Source organism: Balearica regulorum, chromosome 9 (genome assembly GCF_011004875.1).
Source record: "Balearica regulorum gibbericeps isolate bBalReg1 chromosome 9, bBalReg1.pri, whole genome shotgun sequence".
Classification (NCBI taxonomy): Eukaryota; Metazoa; Chordata; class Aves; order Gruiformes; family Gruidae; genus Balearica; species Balearica regulorum.
In genome coordinates, this window is record NC_046192.1 from 5,942,102 (window position 1) to 5,957,449 (window position 15,348).

The window sequence follows — 15,348 nt, forward strand, 5'->3', positions numbered from 1 at the left end:
GTGAAAGCTCTGCACAAACCAAACTGCTATTTTAGATATGCAGGGAAAAAAAAAAAACAACTTCTCCCCCAGTAATCTCTCATTAAATGGGTGGAGGTGGTACAAAGCTGCCTACAAACAAAGCATTTCCGAGCAGATTCTGCTAAGCAATCTCACTCCGAGTAACACCCCTTCCTCTAGCCGCTGAAGAAATAAATACCATGCACACTTGCCCAAAAATGCCCAAACTTCCTCACCACCTCACACCAATGCCTCTATGCAGCCGTGAGTCCTCAGGTGCTTACTGAGGTTTGGAGAGAGAGGGAGCCTTGGAGGGGTTGTGGAGGAGACAGTCGGGTTGTGCCAGCGCAGGATGGTGCTGGGCAGGGAGTGCAGGGATGGTCCTCACTGCCACAGCCAGCCTCCGCAGCAGCTCTGAGCAGGACCACTGCCGCTCTAATGACTGCCCAGGAGCAGCTGGTTAATGATGCCAAGGAGGCAGGAGAGCATGTTTCACTGTCAGAAAAGACATGATAAACTACCCCTTTGACATAGGGCCAAACCCTCTGTTCTTCACCATTTGAGCAGGGTCTACCCAAGTACAGGGCAGTCAGGGATTCAGATGTGCTGGGGCTGAAATATGTGGCAAAGGACCAAGAAACCCCCTCAGGCTCCCTAGCTAGAAAACAGGATTATGCTGTTCTGCTTGCTCACTTTTTTCTTTTTTTTCTGTTTTTTTGCTTTTTTCTTTATTCGTTTTTCTTTGTCTTTTTTTTCTTTTTTTCTTTTTTGTTTTTCTTTTTTCTTTTGTTTCTTTTTTTTTTCTTTTTTTTTTCCCCACCTGGAGCTTTTGGGTTGATTTAGTAGAAGAACTGTCCTCTAAATTCACAACCCATCTGGCCAAGCTCTCCCACACCATACAGAGAAGAGCTAAGGGATGAATTAAGCAGTGAGGAGGCAGCAGTAATGTACAGTAGTAGACAGTTCTGGTGGGCTCAGCAACCTCCAGGAGACAAGGGGGATCCGAGCACTTGCCAACAAGATACCGATCGTCCCACCACTGCCTGGAAGGCAGACAGCCCCCACCCCACTCCCAGACAGACCGTAACTATCCAGGTGGAGCCAGCCTTGCCTGGCTTGCTTTGATCTTGCTGCAAAACCTTACATATTTCAGCACATCCACCAAGCTTTCGAATATGTGCAACTTAACCTTCTTAGCATAGGATGCGCTCTGTCATTCAGGCTTCCCAGATTTCTCTGGAGCCAAGTCTGGATGACATCAGCCTCACGCTTTCCAAGCGATGAGGGTACAGGCGTGAGGAGGGCTGGAACCTACACCTCGCAGGCTGGCCAAGGCCGGTATCTCCCGCCATGCATGACCACATCCTGCCCTCATCAGGCCACACTGCCCTCCCAGCAGCTGCAGGACACAAGTAGGCACAAACATCTTGCGCTGGCGTCTCCTACATTAGACTAATTCTAATTCCATGAACTGTTGGCAGAGCTGGACACAGCCAGTTTGTTACCCTGGACAAGCACTGAATGGACTCGTTACAAAAACAGATCACTGGAACGCACAAATGGAGCTGCTGCGGTGCACTGGAAGTGGCTGCACAGGTGGGACACAGACACAGAGTGTAGAAACACATCCAAACCTTCCTTTAACGTTCACGTTGGTGCTCACAGAGGTCTGGTAATGTCTCACACCAGTTTTCTTTCTTGGGGCTTTCCATTTGCTGTTGCTGTCACATTTAAAATGAAGCTGCCTGCTGCCAAGTACTGAACCAGGGCAGCTGACTGAAAAATGAGAGTTCAGCTGAATGTCAGGTGTAGGGGGAAAGTGCGAAAGCTGTCACCAAAAAACTGCGACATACTTCAAAGATGCTTTCATTGAACATCGACAAAGAGGGCACTTTTGGGGAAGTGAAAATCAGAGTAGCTCATTGTCGTTAGCTTGAGATAGAAGCATTCCTATGTCTCAATTTCTGAATGAAGGCTCAGAAACATCACCAAGTCACTCCAACAGGATGACCTCTGGGCACGGCATGCACCAGCCAGGGACAGCATCTGACACCTTCCACTGCTCATCCTCAAAGGTGCTAAAAGGCTGCAGCATCTGCAACTCTGTTCATCAGAAACCCCGGCAGCAGTCTGCTGGCAGCTTTACTAACTTCAAAACTCCCATTTCACTTCTGCTGTTGACATCTTCCTACCAAGATAAACATTTCATAATTCAGCCTTTCTGGCCCTTGGCTTTCAAGCCCGGCTCCCTGCTTTGGTTAAGTAAAAATTTGGCACAGATATTTCAAGCCTGACTTATCAGCCTCAAAATTGCAAGAGCACATCTGTAGGTCTCTTCCCTTGGTGGGTGCCACAGCTCACAGTCACTTGTTTAACTCTTGCCCTATGTTGCCCTATAAAAACAGGCTCCAGAAACATGACATTTCCACCAAAAGTCATGTTGCACCGACCAGGGACCGAAGGACCAGCTTTTCTCAGTGCCCCAGCAGAGAGACCCAGCATCATGTCTCCACCACAGAGGTGTTGCATTTCAGAAGGGTAGGACACCACCACACACTCCCCATGTGGGTACCACAGCTCCTCCATGTTGCTGCAGCTATTTCACAACCTGCTTAAGTTATCACATTTACACTTCTGCCTGTCACAGAGGTTATTCAATAATTTCCCCTGAGAAGAGCCCCGGGTGGCAGAAGGGAGGGGACTGCATAATCTAATCTGATTTTGCAGCAGAGATGCAGCCAAGGACAACTGCTCATCAGTCACCGCGGGCAGGGCAGGGCAGTGCAGGCAGAAGATGATCAGGAGCACTCTTGGGGCAGGAAGGAAGAGATTCTTGTTTAAGTTATAATTCAATGGTAAAATAGATCTTTTACTGCTGCTCGCTTCCTTTCTCTGCTATTATTCTGGTGAACGGAAGAACACGGCTGATGCTCAATACCTTTCTACTCTCCCAGTGGCAACTGGGTGATCATGAAGAATTCAGCCCTTTATTTTATCATTTAGAGGCTTTCATGTTCTGGGCACCGCCCATATCAGACTTGGGTGGCATTTAACATGTCCCTAGAGGCTGCCTCCCAGTCCCCGATGCCGGGCAGCCCCCGGTCACCCACAGAACCACCCTGCACCCAGGGGACGGCGGCAGAGCGAGCCCTGTGCCCAGGAGGAGCACACCCACCAGCCATGGCCCTTCGCCTTCGCTGGGACCTTGGCTCACTGCCACTGCCGTTACATGTTTTCATCTCAAGTGACACTGCTATATTCACAGTGTTTAAGCAATTTTAGAGAGGAGGTGGGTTTTGGCTTCTGTTTTGTTTTTAAAGAAACAGAACTTTGAAAAATTTCAAAGGTGCAATAAACTGTGCAATGATAAAAGATATATCTGACTTTAATAACATACCTGGAATTTTTTTCTTGTACCAGCTGGCTGGACCCAAATGATGGATTTTGTTCCTTTGGGAAGAGCAGGTGATATTTTCAGTAGGCAGAGAGCAGCAAGGGTGGATCTTCACCTCCTGCCTCCCGGAGGGATGGTGGTCTGCAGCGGTCCCAGCTCTGGAAGAAGGGACAAGGGAGCTCAAATACAACAGGACTGCTCCAGGTATGCATGTTTGAGGTTTTTCTGTTTTGTTTTTTTTTAAGATTCTTCTATTCTCACCTCTCACATCAGGGACCTCAGAGCTATTTCAGTCCCAGCAGAGAGATCTGGTCAGATGCTTGACCAACTTCCCCGCGCAATCTGGGAAATGGAGGCTCTGCCAAAAAGTTCCCATGGAGGCAATGCACTGCCCTGCATCGAGGTGCCCACCTCCTGCTGCGCTGCCCAGGGCAGGGCCACCCCAGCACCCACCTCCCTGGACACCCGTTGCCTTCTCCCAGCAAAAGGGAAGTGGATCCCACTGCATGCCTGCCTGGGACAGGGATACTAACCAAGCAGCATCCCCCACTGGTTTTCAAAAAAATAAACGTTAGGAAAAAGATAAAAGGCCTACCGTGGAGATGAGAGCATGGCAGAAAAAGCATCCTGTTTGAAAAAGGGGTTTCCCAGATTTTGCATTTAAGGCACACCCCAGGGTCAGACTGTGCTGCTGGTGACAATTTGTTTGCACGATCATTGTGAGGCAGATTTGAGGTGACAATACTGAAACCAGTTATGAAATCCAGCACATTTCTGTTTTTTTATTAATGCACATTGGCTTTATTTTTTTGGCAGTAAACCCCAGGCCAATTGATTTCCACTAGTATATTTCAACACTTTCCTCTTCCTCATAAACACACAACCCTCTCACGTCTTTCTTTACTTTCCCTTGAAACACTTCCCTATTTAACGTCTTAAAATTTTTATTTTTTTGGTAAAAGTGACCAAAGGAGTAATTGCTCTTCTGCTTTCAGATAGGTCTGTGTAAGCCAGATGCTAAAGAGTGTGCATCACTTTTGTGCTTGGCCAAGTTTCTTCAATTTCCAGCTGCACAAAGGCACAGCACATCAGTCAGCATGTACAGAAGACAGAAATCACAAGAGCTTCTTTTCGTGCACTTACAACCTCTCCCATAGTGCTGGTGAACACCCTGGTGGCACGAAGGTTTCCGCCAGTGTCAGAAGAGTGACAGGGACACACAACTTCCTGGTGCAGCACACACAACTGCAACAAAACAGCCCTTCTTTGCTCCATCGCTTTCGGCGCTGATAATGTCGGTTTGCAAGCCCTGTCCCCAGCACAGGGACTGGCCTGTCCTCTCCCCCTCTGTGGTTCGTAACTGGATTTGCACCAGAGGCATCGCACAAACCTCTCCTCCATGGAGGGATGCTCAGGGGAGCTCTAGGAGTCTTTCAGGTCCATCTGTGAGGCAAGAAATGCCCTCCTTTGGCTCCAGGAGGTGTGCGTATACCTCCCCTTCCTCCTCCAGTCTCTCTGGCATGGGAATCCCCCACCCCAGCACTACTTCCCATGCCCAGCCTGCCCCAGGATCCTGCTGCAACTCGAAACTGCCTTTATGCCTTATATCGCTGTGACAGAGGAAAGAAATAGAGGTACGAGACCCACATGAAAATCCAGCTTTAGAAATTGCTGTATTAGCAATTACCCTTCCCAGAGAGGGAACTGTGCTGCACAGTCCTGCTTTCTTTTTACTTTTTAGATGCTTTCCTTCCTCAGGCAGCTCCATCCTCAGCAAAACCCCAGTGCTCGGCAGAATCACCTGAAATCTCTGCCCAACGGCACTGCGGTATGCCACAAGCTGGACTGGCCTCCCTGTCAAGAGCCATGCAGGATCCAGCTGCTCAGCAAAACCACCCAGACTCCCCCACCATCAGCTGCAGAAACGATGGGTTTCCCCTTCCCTGGGAAAAGATGGACATGACCAGGGTGAGGAGATGAAAGAAGGTGGGCTACCATGGCTGGAGGAGGCAGGGAAGGTCCCATGCCTGCAGGGCAACCTTCTTCCAGAAGCCCTGTGGTATCCCCAATCCAGCCTGAGGGTACTCAGCGCTGTTCTCAGTGAGGAAACACATGAACTACAAGAATTTCCATAAATGCAAGGAAAAGAGGGAAAGAAGGGAAAAAAAACCCCAGAAAAACAAACAAAACCTCAAACAACACACAAACCCAAAAAAACTCCACAAGCAAACTAACCAATCTTCCCGCCATAGAAAAAGTGACTCATGTGCAACAAATTCTTCAGTATGCAGAGAAGTGGCCAAACTGGGAGGAAAGAGGTGTGCCTTAGAAAACACACGACTTTTTTTTTTTTTTTTTTTTTTTTAAACGATGAACGTGCAAAGTGCTGAGCTGTGCCAGCCTGTTCCTTTCTGCAGCACCTTCTGCTGCCCAGCCACCCGGTCCCTCACGAATGCTGTAGATTGCAGCACTGCTGTGAGGCAGGGGCATGATGAAGGATAAGCGGCAGACTTGGCAAACAGCAATATTTTGGGGGAAATGCACGCAAATTAAAAACATACGCTTTCTCTTATCAGTAAGGAGACTTCACAGTAAGAGCAGTAGGTGCCAGAGCTTTTCATCAGGCCTGTATTTATCCTCTTGTTGTTAAACATGTTTATAAGCCATGCTGACGCAGGTGGTAGGGACCGTTGGTTTCATGAAAACCCAGTGCTTTTCTCTAAAAGCAGCATTGACTGTTAATTCTGGTGCAACCTCACCCACCTCTCCAGTGGCAGCAAAGGCTGCTCTCACCCCTCCCAACAGGTGCCAATGCAGGGCCAATGTGGTTTCAGGACACCATTAATCACCCTCGGCTCAGGCAGCACTGGGAAAGCTGGGACTGGCAAATCAGAATGTCTTGGTGCTTGGTGAAGTCCCCTCACTGCCACAGCTTAACAAAACTGCCCATGACTGAAGAGAAGAAAGGCAGCCAAGGAAGGTGAGTGGGTCATAGACCCCAACCGGCAATCCTCTTCCCCAAAGGGAACAATGATTATTGAAGGTCTGCTCCTCCAACCCATCCGTGTGGGAGTGACAAGCCTGGGGGCTTTTCTGCCTTCCATGAGCACCCAGAATCACTTTTTATACCTGTAAAATTATTTTAAAAAGTAAAAACCTAACCACACCATCAACATCTAGCTGTCACAGCATAGTCAGCATGCCCCTGCTGACTACCTGCCGGAGTCTGATGCAGCATTGCACCAGGCAGAGCAAAAGGAGCCAACAGCAGCCAGCGCCCACCAGGTAAATCCTAAGCTGGATACTGCTCTGAATGCAAAACATCTGCCCTCACCTAGAGCTACTAAAGATTGCTCTGAAACTCCAACAGGCCCAAGTTATGCTGTTGTACTTTCAGGGCTGCACAGAAAGTGTCAAACCACTAGAGGGAAACCTGACCTCTGTCTGTGACAAACTCCAGCACACCCCGGAGCAGAAGGGCAGAAGGCAGCGTTAGAAAGCAGGAAAAGGCGTTTTGGGCCAGACTTCTGCTGGGCTGCCCAAGGGAGAGTCCCTGGGAACATACACCTTTGCTCGGATGTCTACAAAGACATTTAAAAACACTCATGCAGCAGTATGTCTAATACATCTGGAAAAGAAAAATCACTCGAAAACTTATTTCTTAAATGCTTTTCCCCATCTTCTTTTAGCCAGTTTCTTCTCTCCCACAGAGGTTTATACAGTAGCCTGGGAGACCTCAGCTCACCTCAGAGGCAAGCAAATGGGATTTGGGAGAAGAAGGAAACCCAAATTGAGGTTAAATGAAAGGGAGGGGGGAAAGAAACATGGGTGCAAGGCAAACCATCGATTAGTATCAGTTTTGATACTTTTGAAATTCATTCAGCTCCTCTGAAGTGCCTTTGTACTCATGCTCTCACTCTGCTCATTTCCACGGGCGATGGGATGGGAAGCAAAGACTAACCTTAACCAAGAAATGTCATTTTTCAGTGGAATTCCCATTCTACATCAGAGGGCTAATCTAAAAAAAGAGAACAATTCTCTGTGGTGGGTTGACCCTGGCTGAGGGCCAGGTGCCCACCAGAGCCGCTCTATCACTCCCCTCTTTCATTAGACAGGGGAGAAAAGGTACAATGAAAGAAAACTTATGGGTTGAGATAAGGACAGGGAGAGATCATTCTCTAATTATCATCACGAGCAAAACAGATGGAACTTAGAGAAGGAATTCATCTTATTTATTACTAAGCAAAACAGAGTAGAGGAATGAGAAATAAAACCAAATCTTAAAAACACCTCCCCCCACCCCTCCCATCTTCCTGGGCTCAACTTCACTCCCGGCTTCAACCTCCGCCCCCCCCAGCGGCACAGGGGGACGGGGAGTGGGGGTTACGGTCAGTTCATCACACGGTGTTTCTGCTGCTTCTTCATCCTCAGGGGGAGGACTCCTCTCATCGTTCCCCCACTCCAGCGTGGGGTCCCTCTCACGGGAGACAGTCCTTCACGACCTTCTCCAACGTGAGTCTCCTCCACGGGGTGCAGACCTTCGGGAGCAAACTGCTCCAGCATGGGTCTACCACGGGGTCACAAGTCCTGTCAGCAAACCTGCTCTGGCGTGGGCTCCTCTCTCCACGGATCCACAGGTCCTGCCAGGAGCTTGCTCCAGCACGGGCTTCCCACAGGCCACAGCCTCCTTCAGGTGTCTCCACCTGCTCCGGCGTGGGGTCCTCCACGGGCTGCAGGTGGAATCTCTACACCCCCTCATCCTCCCTCCATGGGCTGCAGGGGGACAGCCTGCTTCACCATGGTCTTCACCACGGGCTGCAGGGGGATCTTGCTCCGGCGCCTGGAGCACCTCCTGCCCCTCCTTCTGCACTGACCTTGGTGTCTGCAGAGTTTCTTACATCTTCTCACTCCTCTCTCTGGCTGCAAAAAGCGCTCTCTAACTGTTTTTGTCTTTCTTAAATATGTTATCACAGAGGCGCTGATTGGCTTGGCCTTGGCCAGCGGCGGGTCCGTCTTGGAGCCGGCTGGCATTGGCTCTGTCAGACACAGGGGAAGCTTCTAGCAGCTTCTCACAGAAGCCACCCCTGTAGCCCCCCCACTACCAAAACCTTGCCACGCAAAACCAACACATTCTCACAGACATGTTTCTACCCCAGGTGATAAGCAGGAAGACGCGAAGTCCTCAGCTCCCCATCCCTCTCTGGGGATGGGCACTGACTGCAGAGGCAGCCCCCTCCTGCGGCACTCTGGCTCTCGGGGCAATTCTCCTTTCGGAGACAGCTTCCTGGAAGGATGGAGCCATTCCATCAGGGTAACACCTCTACCATGTACTATTGCAACAGGCCACACACTTGCCCTTTGCTGGGGGAAGAGAATGAAACGGATAGGTTTTGCTTATGGAAAAGCTTTGGTCTGTGATTAAAAACATCCTGCACACAGAAAAAGAAACATTGTAGTAGTTTTGGGAAGGCCTGGCATGTTGCTGCACATGGAGAAGAGCCTCACAAAAATGGTACTTTCTTGTTATTGTCGGTCATATGGGCTGTGTATGCTATTAGAGATATCAGGGACTTTGGAGTTATTGGAGATAAAGATTTTGAAGGGAGTATTTTAACCTGGCTGCTCTTCTCAGCTCAAACCACTGCAGCAAGCTGAAGCGATACACATGGCCCTCAGCTAGCACCTGCACCAGCTCGGGCCAGGGGCAGCAACACTGGCTCTGGAGGGCTGGGGCCACTGGACCCGGGCGCCTTTGGCCACAGGTGAGTGCACTGAATTGCAAAAGAACCTGGCCACAGGGGTGTTTTGTGGCAAGTAACTTCACAGAGTGAACCGCTCACATGAGTGAGGTGATACCATGTCCTTTGTACGTGCCTAAAGTGGTATTGTTAGGCTTAACACCCAATGATACACATCACATCTGCTTGATGTGTATGAGATCATAGTCTGTAAGTTTTTTAAAAAACAGTAAATAAAATAAGTTATCTTTTTTGGCTTCACAAATTAACAGACAGACATCCTCCCTGGCCTCGGGCTGCCCACAGCCAGACACCCGCTGCCCTGCCTGTAGCGCAGCCTGGCCCCAGCGCACACAGCAGCCTGCGCTCGCCTGTAACCTCATGCAGCACGGCTCTCCGTGAAAGCTTTCAGGTGAGTTATTAAAGTGCCTTTGCACCTGCAGCCTTGAGGCTTAGGCAGCAATCAGGCTGTAAACCAGTGACCCCTGCTGACAAGAGCCCTGAGCCACCATCAGCCCTCCGCAAGCTGCCAGCACCAAGGCAGCCTCTGCTGCTGCACCGTTCTCTTCCCAAACGCTCACCCCAGCTCTAAGCAGGGCTCTCCCACACGTTTGCCTAAGAGCTCTTGTGCCTGTGACGCTCAAGTGGTCTAGATTCGGAGCATACAGTGAGATGCTGCTCAAATGCTAGAAACACTAGATGAAGAGGCAACACTTCAAAGCAATTCTCTGACCGCCGCTTGCTTGCAATGCAAGCAGCACACTGGGGCAAGCTCTCATCATTGAACTTCGGTACGGCAGAGCAGAATCTCACAGTGTTTGCCATAAGTGATTCTCCTAAACAGTAAAAATATGGCATTTCTTTTACTGTTAAGCAGATACCTTGTTTGTATCTATTTACTAGATTCTTTTCCATGTTAGATAAAATAAACTGTGGACAATGGGGAAAAGAGTGACCTAGCCAACAATTAGTAGCAGGCCCCAGGTTTGTCATCTATATTAACTGTAGCTGCATGGTATTTCTGCCCTTTTCTTTTGCAGCACTAGTGATTTTGGCAGCAGAATAATGTATTTAAAAACATTTAGACATTGTTTAGTCAAACGATACAAAACAATATAGAAATGATCTACCTTCTTTTGCCAGATAAAGGTCCATGCAATGGATATTACCTTTTGTAATATCAGAATTAGCAGTGAAACTTAGAATACCCTTTAGCCGACGCCTGAAAATTATAACATAAGATACAAGCTCCCTTACCTCAACGTCCAGCCAATAACCCCAAAAGGACTGCTTCTGTGAAGCTTACTCTTGCGTACAGATGATGCATGGCAAAGAAACATCTGAAGAAAATTACATTAATTCTTTTCATGTCCCCTCCTATCTGCCCTCCTCCCTTCCCGTCCCCCCCTCCCCGTTTTTTTTTTTGTAGCTCTCCGTTGCTGGTTTTCTTTTTATAGAGTGCAATGATGTATAGGGGAACTCCAGATTTACAGTCAGCTGTGGCCACTGTTGAGATCAGGGAACAAATCTGTGCAAAATTAGGCATGGAGTAAAGCAATGTAGTGATTATACCACTTGGTAAAGGGCTACTGTCAACCTGCAGAAAATAAGGAGGACTCATACCAAGGTAAGAGTTTATGCCACTCTGGGATTATGTGGATTTGTAGTCAAAGGGTGCAATCAGTTAGCGTCTTCTCTGCCCCCCTCACTGCTAACATACATGTAGCTGTCACATTATCCAAGGTGATTTCGAATTCACCTCAATCTTTTGGATGCGAAAGCACAGACTTGCAGAAAAGACAGGAAGAGACCATCTAATGAAAGGTCAGCTCAAGTATTCCCATGTTATAACTAGCAGAATTTTGTCTAACCTGCTTTTAATAACACCTCACAGCAAGGGGTATTTCTAGTTTCATTATCTTCATTACTCTTCAGCATTAGAAGGGTTTACTTTAATTTCCAAGCAAAGCATTTCCAGCTGCACTGTAAATCTATTATTTCTTTTCCCATCTGCAGTGGATATAGCAAACTGTTTATTCATTTCCCCTTCGTAGCTACCATTTATGTATTTGAAGACCTATTTATGCCCTCTGCACTTCAACATCTGTGCTCTAAATACACCCAGCTACTTCTGTACTTCAGATGTAGCTTACTATGTTTGCTCCTGTTTTCTAAGCTCTCTCTTGGATTGAACTGGTTTCTTTCTCTCCCTCTTTCTCAAAACAGGCACTCAAGACTGAATATAGTTCTAAAGCCGTAAAAGATTACATACCCCATAATCATGTTAACTTTTTTCTACAACAGTGCAATCTTCCATTTCATTTCCAGTCCTACTCCATTTGCAATCTACTCTAAGCCCCAGATCTCCTTTTTCAGAGCTGCAGCATATCAAGCTCACCCATATCTCACATTTGTGCTCACAACTATTCCTATGATGTACTTGCAAAATTTCGCATGTATCTCTATACCCCATTAAATTCTTTCTTTTCAAAACCATTTATGCCATTTGCCAACACCATTTGAAATACTAAATTTCACTTCCAATTTCTTGTAGATTCTCTCATTCTTGCAATGAGGTCACAAACAGAGAAAGTAATTTTCATAACACTTATTGAGGGAAATACAATTCTAAAAGAGTATACTCATACAGTCAAAATACAGCCATTTTCTTTGTACCATTATGAATTATTCTAGTCCCTATTAGTAGGCAGCGTACACAAAAATCTAGAAATACTACTGCTTTCTCGGGCAAGAACTCCGTCTTATGCACCGATTTCTTGACAGAAATTGTCAGATACCTATTAAAGGCAGCATGAAGGTAAAGCCCCTTCCTACTGGCTGCAAAAGGTACGCGTTTCTACCTGCCGCTGCACGAGGTCAGACACACACGACGTATGCTGCACCTCTACAAGCTGTGAGCTATGCAAACAAAAGCAATACTGCTGCCATGCTTCAGAATACCAAAGCTGAGAGGCAACATGGTTTGGTTTTAAATTAACCTCAGTTTAAGACTTTTTTTAAACAATGGGGAACGACATGCATCGCAGAGAGGCAGCGTAATGTGACAGCCAGGCACTCTGGGGCCCATCAGGTGGCTCCTGCTTTACCCCACACCTGACAGGATAACTCTGTCAGGGCTAAAGTGATGACCAAATCATGCCTTCATGTTTAACTAAGGACTGATTAACACATCCCCCAGGCTAAAACTGCCCTCTGCTGCTCGGCACCAGAGGAGGCCCTGAACCCTGTCCCACCACGGCCCTGAGCAGAGCTTTGTGGGGCTCCGTCACCCTGCCTGCTCTGGCAGCACTGCCAGCTGCAGCTTCATCCCATGGAACAGAGGGTCTGACCCTGAGAAGACCCCAGCACCCACTCTGGCAGAGTGGCAAAGGCATTAGTTGTGACTGGGCTCTGGTGGGCTGCAAGTCCCTCACTAGCTGAAGGCATTTCCAGGGAAGCTTTGCTCTTTCAAGCTGGGAGATGACCCTCAGGCTGTGATCTGGGGTGGGGGGCAGGTAAAGGCTTGCCGTTTGAGGAATACTGTAAATTTAAGGTGGAATCAGAGAAATATCTGCACATCTGGCTAGTTGCTATTGTTTATCAGGGTGCTCCAGAACAATCCAAATTGGAGGTTTAGGCTCAGTGAAATGATTTGCAAAGGAACGTCTTCCTCTGGCCTGGAAAATTTAAGCCCAGCATCACATCTAAAGCCCCTTTTTGCAAAGACCAAAATAGGTCACGCTTGGTGCACGTACGTAAGGTAATCCCTGGAATCAGTGAGGAGTCCAAAAGCACAAGACTTGAAGGCAACAACATAATTAAATTCCTACATGACCACCTACCTTCACAAGTTTCTCAGCCACCTCAGTACAATCCCTGTACGACTCCCCTGGTTTTAGCAATCACCCTTCCTACCCAACGCAGGAAGAAATGGGGTTTGTTCAGAGCAGCCTATAACAACAGCACAATAGTTTCTTTAGCAGAGGCTGGCACTTGTGCTCAGCTCACACACCCTTCGCCCTACACCAAACAGATGAGGCAGTCCCTTAGGACAATCCTGGTTTGTAGCATAAAAAATGGAGACAGTCCTTCTTGGAGAAAGCTAGCTAGTCAGCATACATTCAGGGTCTTTATCTGACTCTTCAAGGGCTCCCATGCCCAGGACACTGCAGCACAACGAAACCCTACACAATATATGGCAAGAGTTATCCTTAGCACAGGCTAACACACTTCTTGCTGGATGCAAAAAAGTCTGCATCTCATTGTGTGATAGTTTCTGCCATTCTAGCATTAATTTGAGACATTTTCATCTGTTTGAGGTTTTTCATTTTCCTGCAAATTGGTTTCTTGATCCTCTTCATGTGATGAGGCTTTTCTACAGGAATTTACAGGAATTTATGGGAATTATTTATAGGAACGCACCTGTGCTCAAGTGCAGGGACCTTTTCAGCATTTCAAATAAATCTCTAGCACTTGGTTTGAAGTGCAAAGCTAGAAGGTTCACAGATTCACAGATTGGTAGGAGTTGGAAGGGACCTCTAGAGATCATCTAGTCCAACCCCCTGCTACAGCAGGATCACTTAGAGCATGTTGCACAGGTTATCATTGTAAATGGCATGATTATACTCAAATAAAGTGCAGTTTTATTTCCAAAGGCATTCATTCACTCTAATTTGTGTGTAAAGACACTTGGCTATGGCAGGCAGCCAGAACAAAGACAAGCGTATCAACTCAGTTAGTTAGACTAACATTACACATCAGAAGGAAATAAGTATCTAGCCACTGTTGGGCTCAAACACCACAACCTCTCTGCATACAGAGGAGGATGAATTCCCACTCTCAGCCAAAGAAGCCAGGGTGCCTTTCCCCTTGGGAGCCAGCTGGGCTGGCAGCACATTGCAGCATCCCCACCTTGCTCCCCCTTCTGCAGCATCCAAGACCCTGAGACCAAGACCCAACAGTTATATTTTAAATACTAACCGTATGCTGACAGCAAGGGCAGATAACCTACATGCATAGAAGAAACAAGCTACAGCTGATTGAACTTACCTCCATTACTGTCCTCTTCTGATTCCAGATTCCAGGACGGCCAATTCTCTTCATAGCAGAGACTCATTCTGCACTGGAATAAATAAGGAAATTTGCTCAGTTGCCCTTTCCAAGAGGGAAAAAAGCCATGTTTTCACAAAGGAACATTTTTTCAGCAGCTCTCTCTCAAAGACTGGCTATGCTATTAAAATAAAAAGCAGCCAGCCAGGACAAATTAAGAGAGATGAGAACAAAATAAAGCACACACACACATATGGGGAGAGAGAGCACCACAAAAAGGAAAAGTCAAGTTCCACCTTGATGCCTCTTGTCCAACTTGTAGACATAAACTACCCCAAGATGGCACTGTGAGGTAGCGTTTCTTTCCTCACCAGCAATCACTCAAAACTATGACTTTGAAGTAAATGCAGGGATCCCTGTAAGCATTTTCTTAAACTTTCCTCTTTTTTTTTTTTTTTTGTCTGACTAGCTCTTCCTGGGCCTTTTCTATTTCTCAGCAGCACTCATTGCACCTCCACATTAAGTCAGTGATTCAAGTTGGGACTTTGGTTTTGGTGCCCTGGGATCTGTCAGAACACTCTTACTGCAGCAGCGAGGTTGACAGCAATTCTTATACCCTCAGATCTAAGCCAAGATGAGGGAACACAGGCTGGAGTGTCTGCACTGACAAGTGCACCCTGCCAGTACACTTGGGCTGTGATGGAGCAATTCATGCTATAGCCTGCAGAAATTCTCATAGAATTCAAGAAAATTTCAAGAAAAACCAAGCTAAACAAACATAAGAGCCATGGACATGCTGACTGCCATTGTCCAGGTGAGACAATACCAGGATGAGAAACAATCCCCAACTGACGTCTCAAATAGCCTTGTTCCTGGGACAGCAACATTCATTTTGGTCATACTGCGAGGAGCCAGAGCTGGTCCCACTTCTCTGCAATCCTTTGAGACATGCCTTATTAATGCACAGCTGAATACACACGGGCCTGAAAACAATAAAAAGGTAGTGGCAACTTGGCAACCCATAAGCTAAAATGGGAAAGACCCAGAGTGCAAAGATGGCACGCATTAATGAAACAGGGCAAATCTCAGACCTGGAAAATGTTACTTTTAGGCCATTCTGTGATTTTCATTTGACTCTAATTTATTGCAGTTATAGGCTTGAGTGTG

General features: G+C 47.3%; 1 long non-coding RNA gene across 1 annotated transcript in view; it reads right to left on the bottom strand.

Moving 5' to 3' along the window:
- Positions 1 to 3,404: 3,404 nt before the first annotated feature.
- LOC142602900 (uncharacterized) overlaps positions 3,405 to 15,348 on the bottom strand; it is a 45,136-nt gene continuing 33,192 nt past the window's right edge. Inside the window, exons 11-12 of the long non-coding RNA XR_012836726.1 lie at positions 14,182 to 14,254; positions 3,405 to 3,552 (exon numbers count right to left, since the gene is read on the bottom strand). This is a non-coding gene — a long non-coding RNA (uncharacterized LOC142602900). The remainder of the gene's footprint in view (positions 3,553 to 14,181; positions 14,255 to 15,348) is intronic.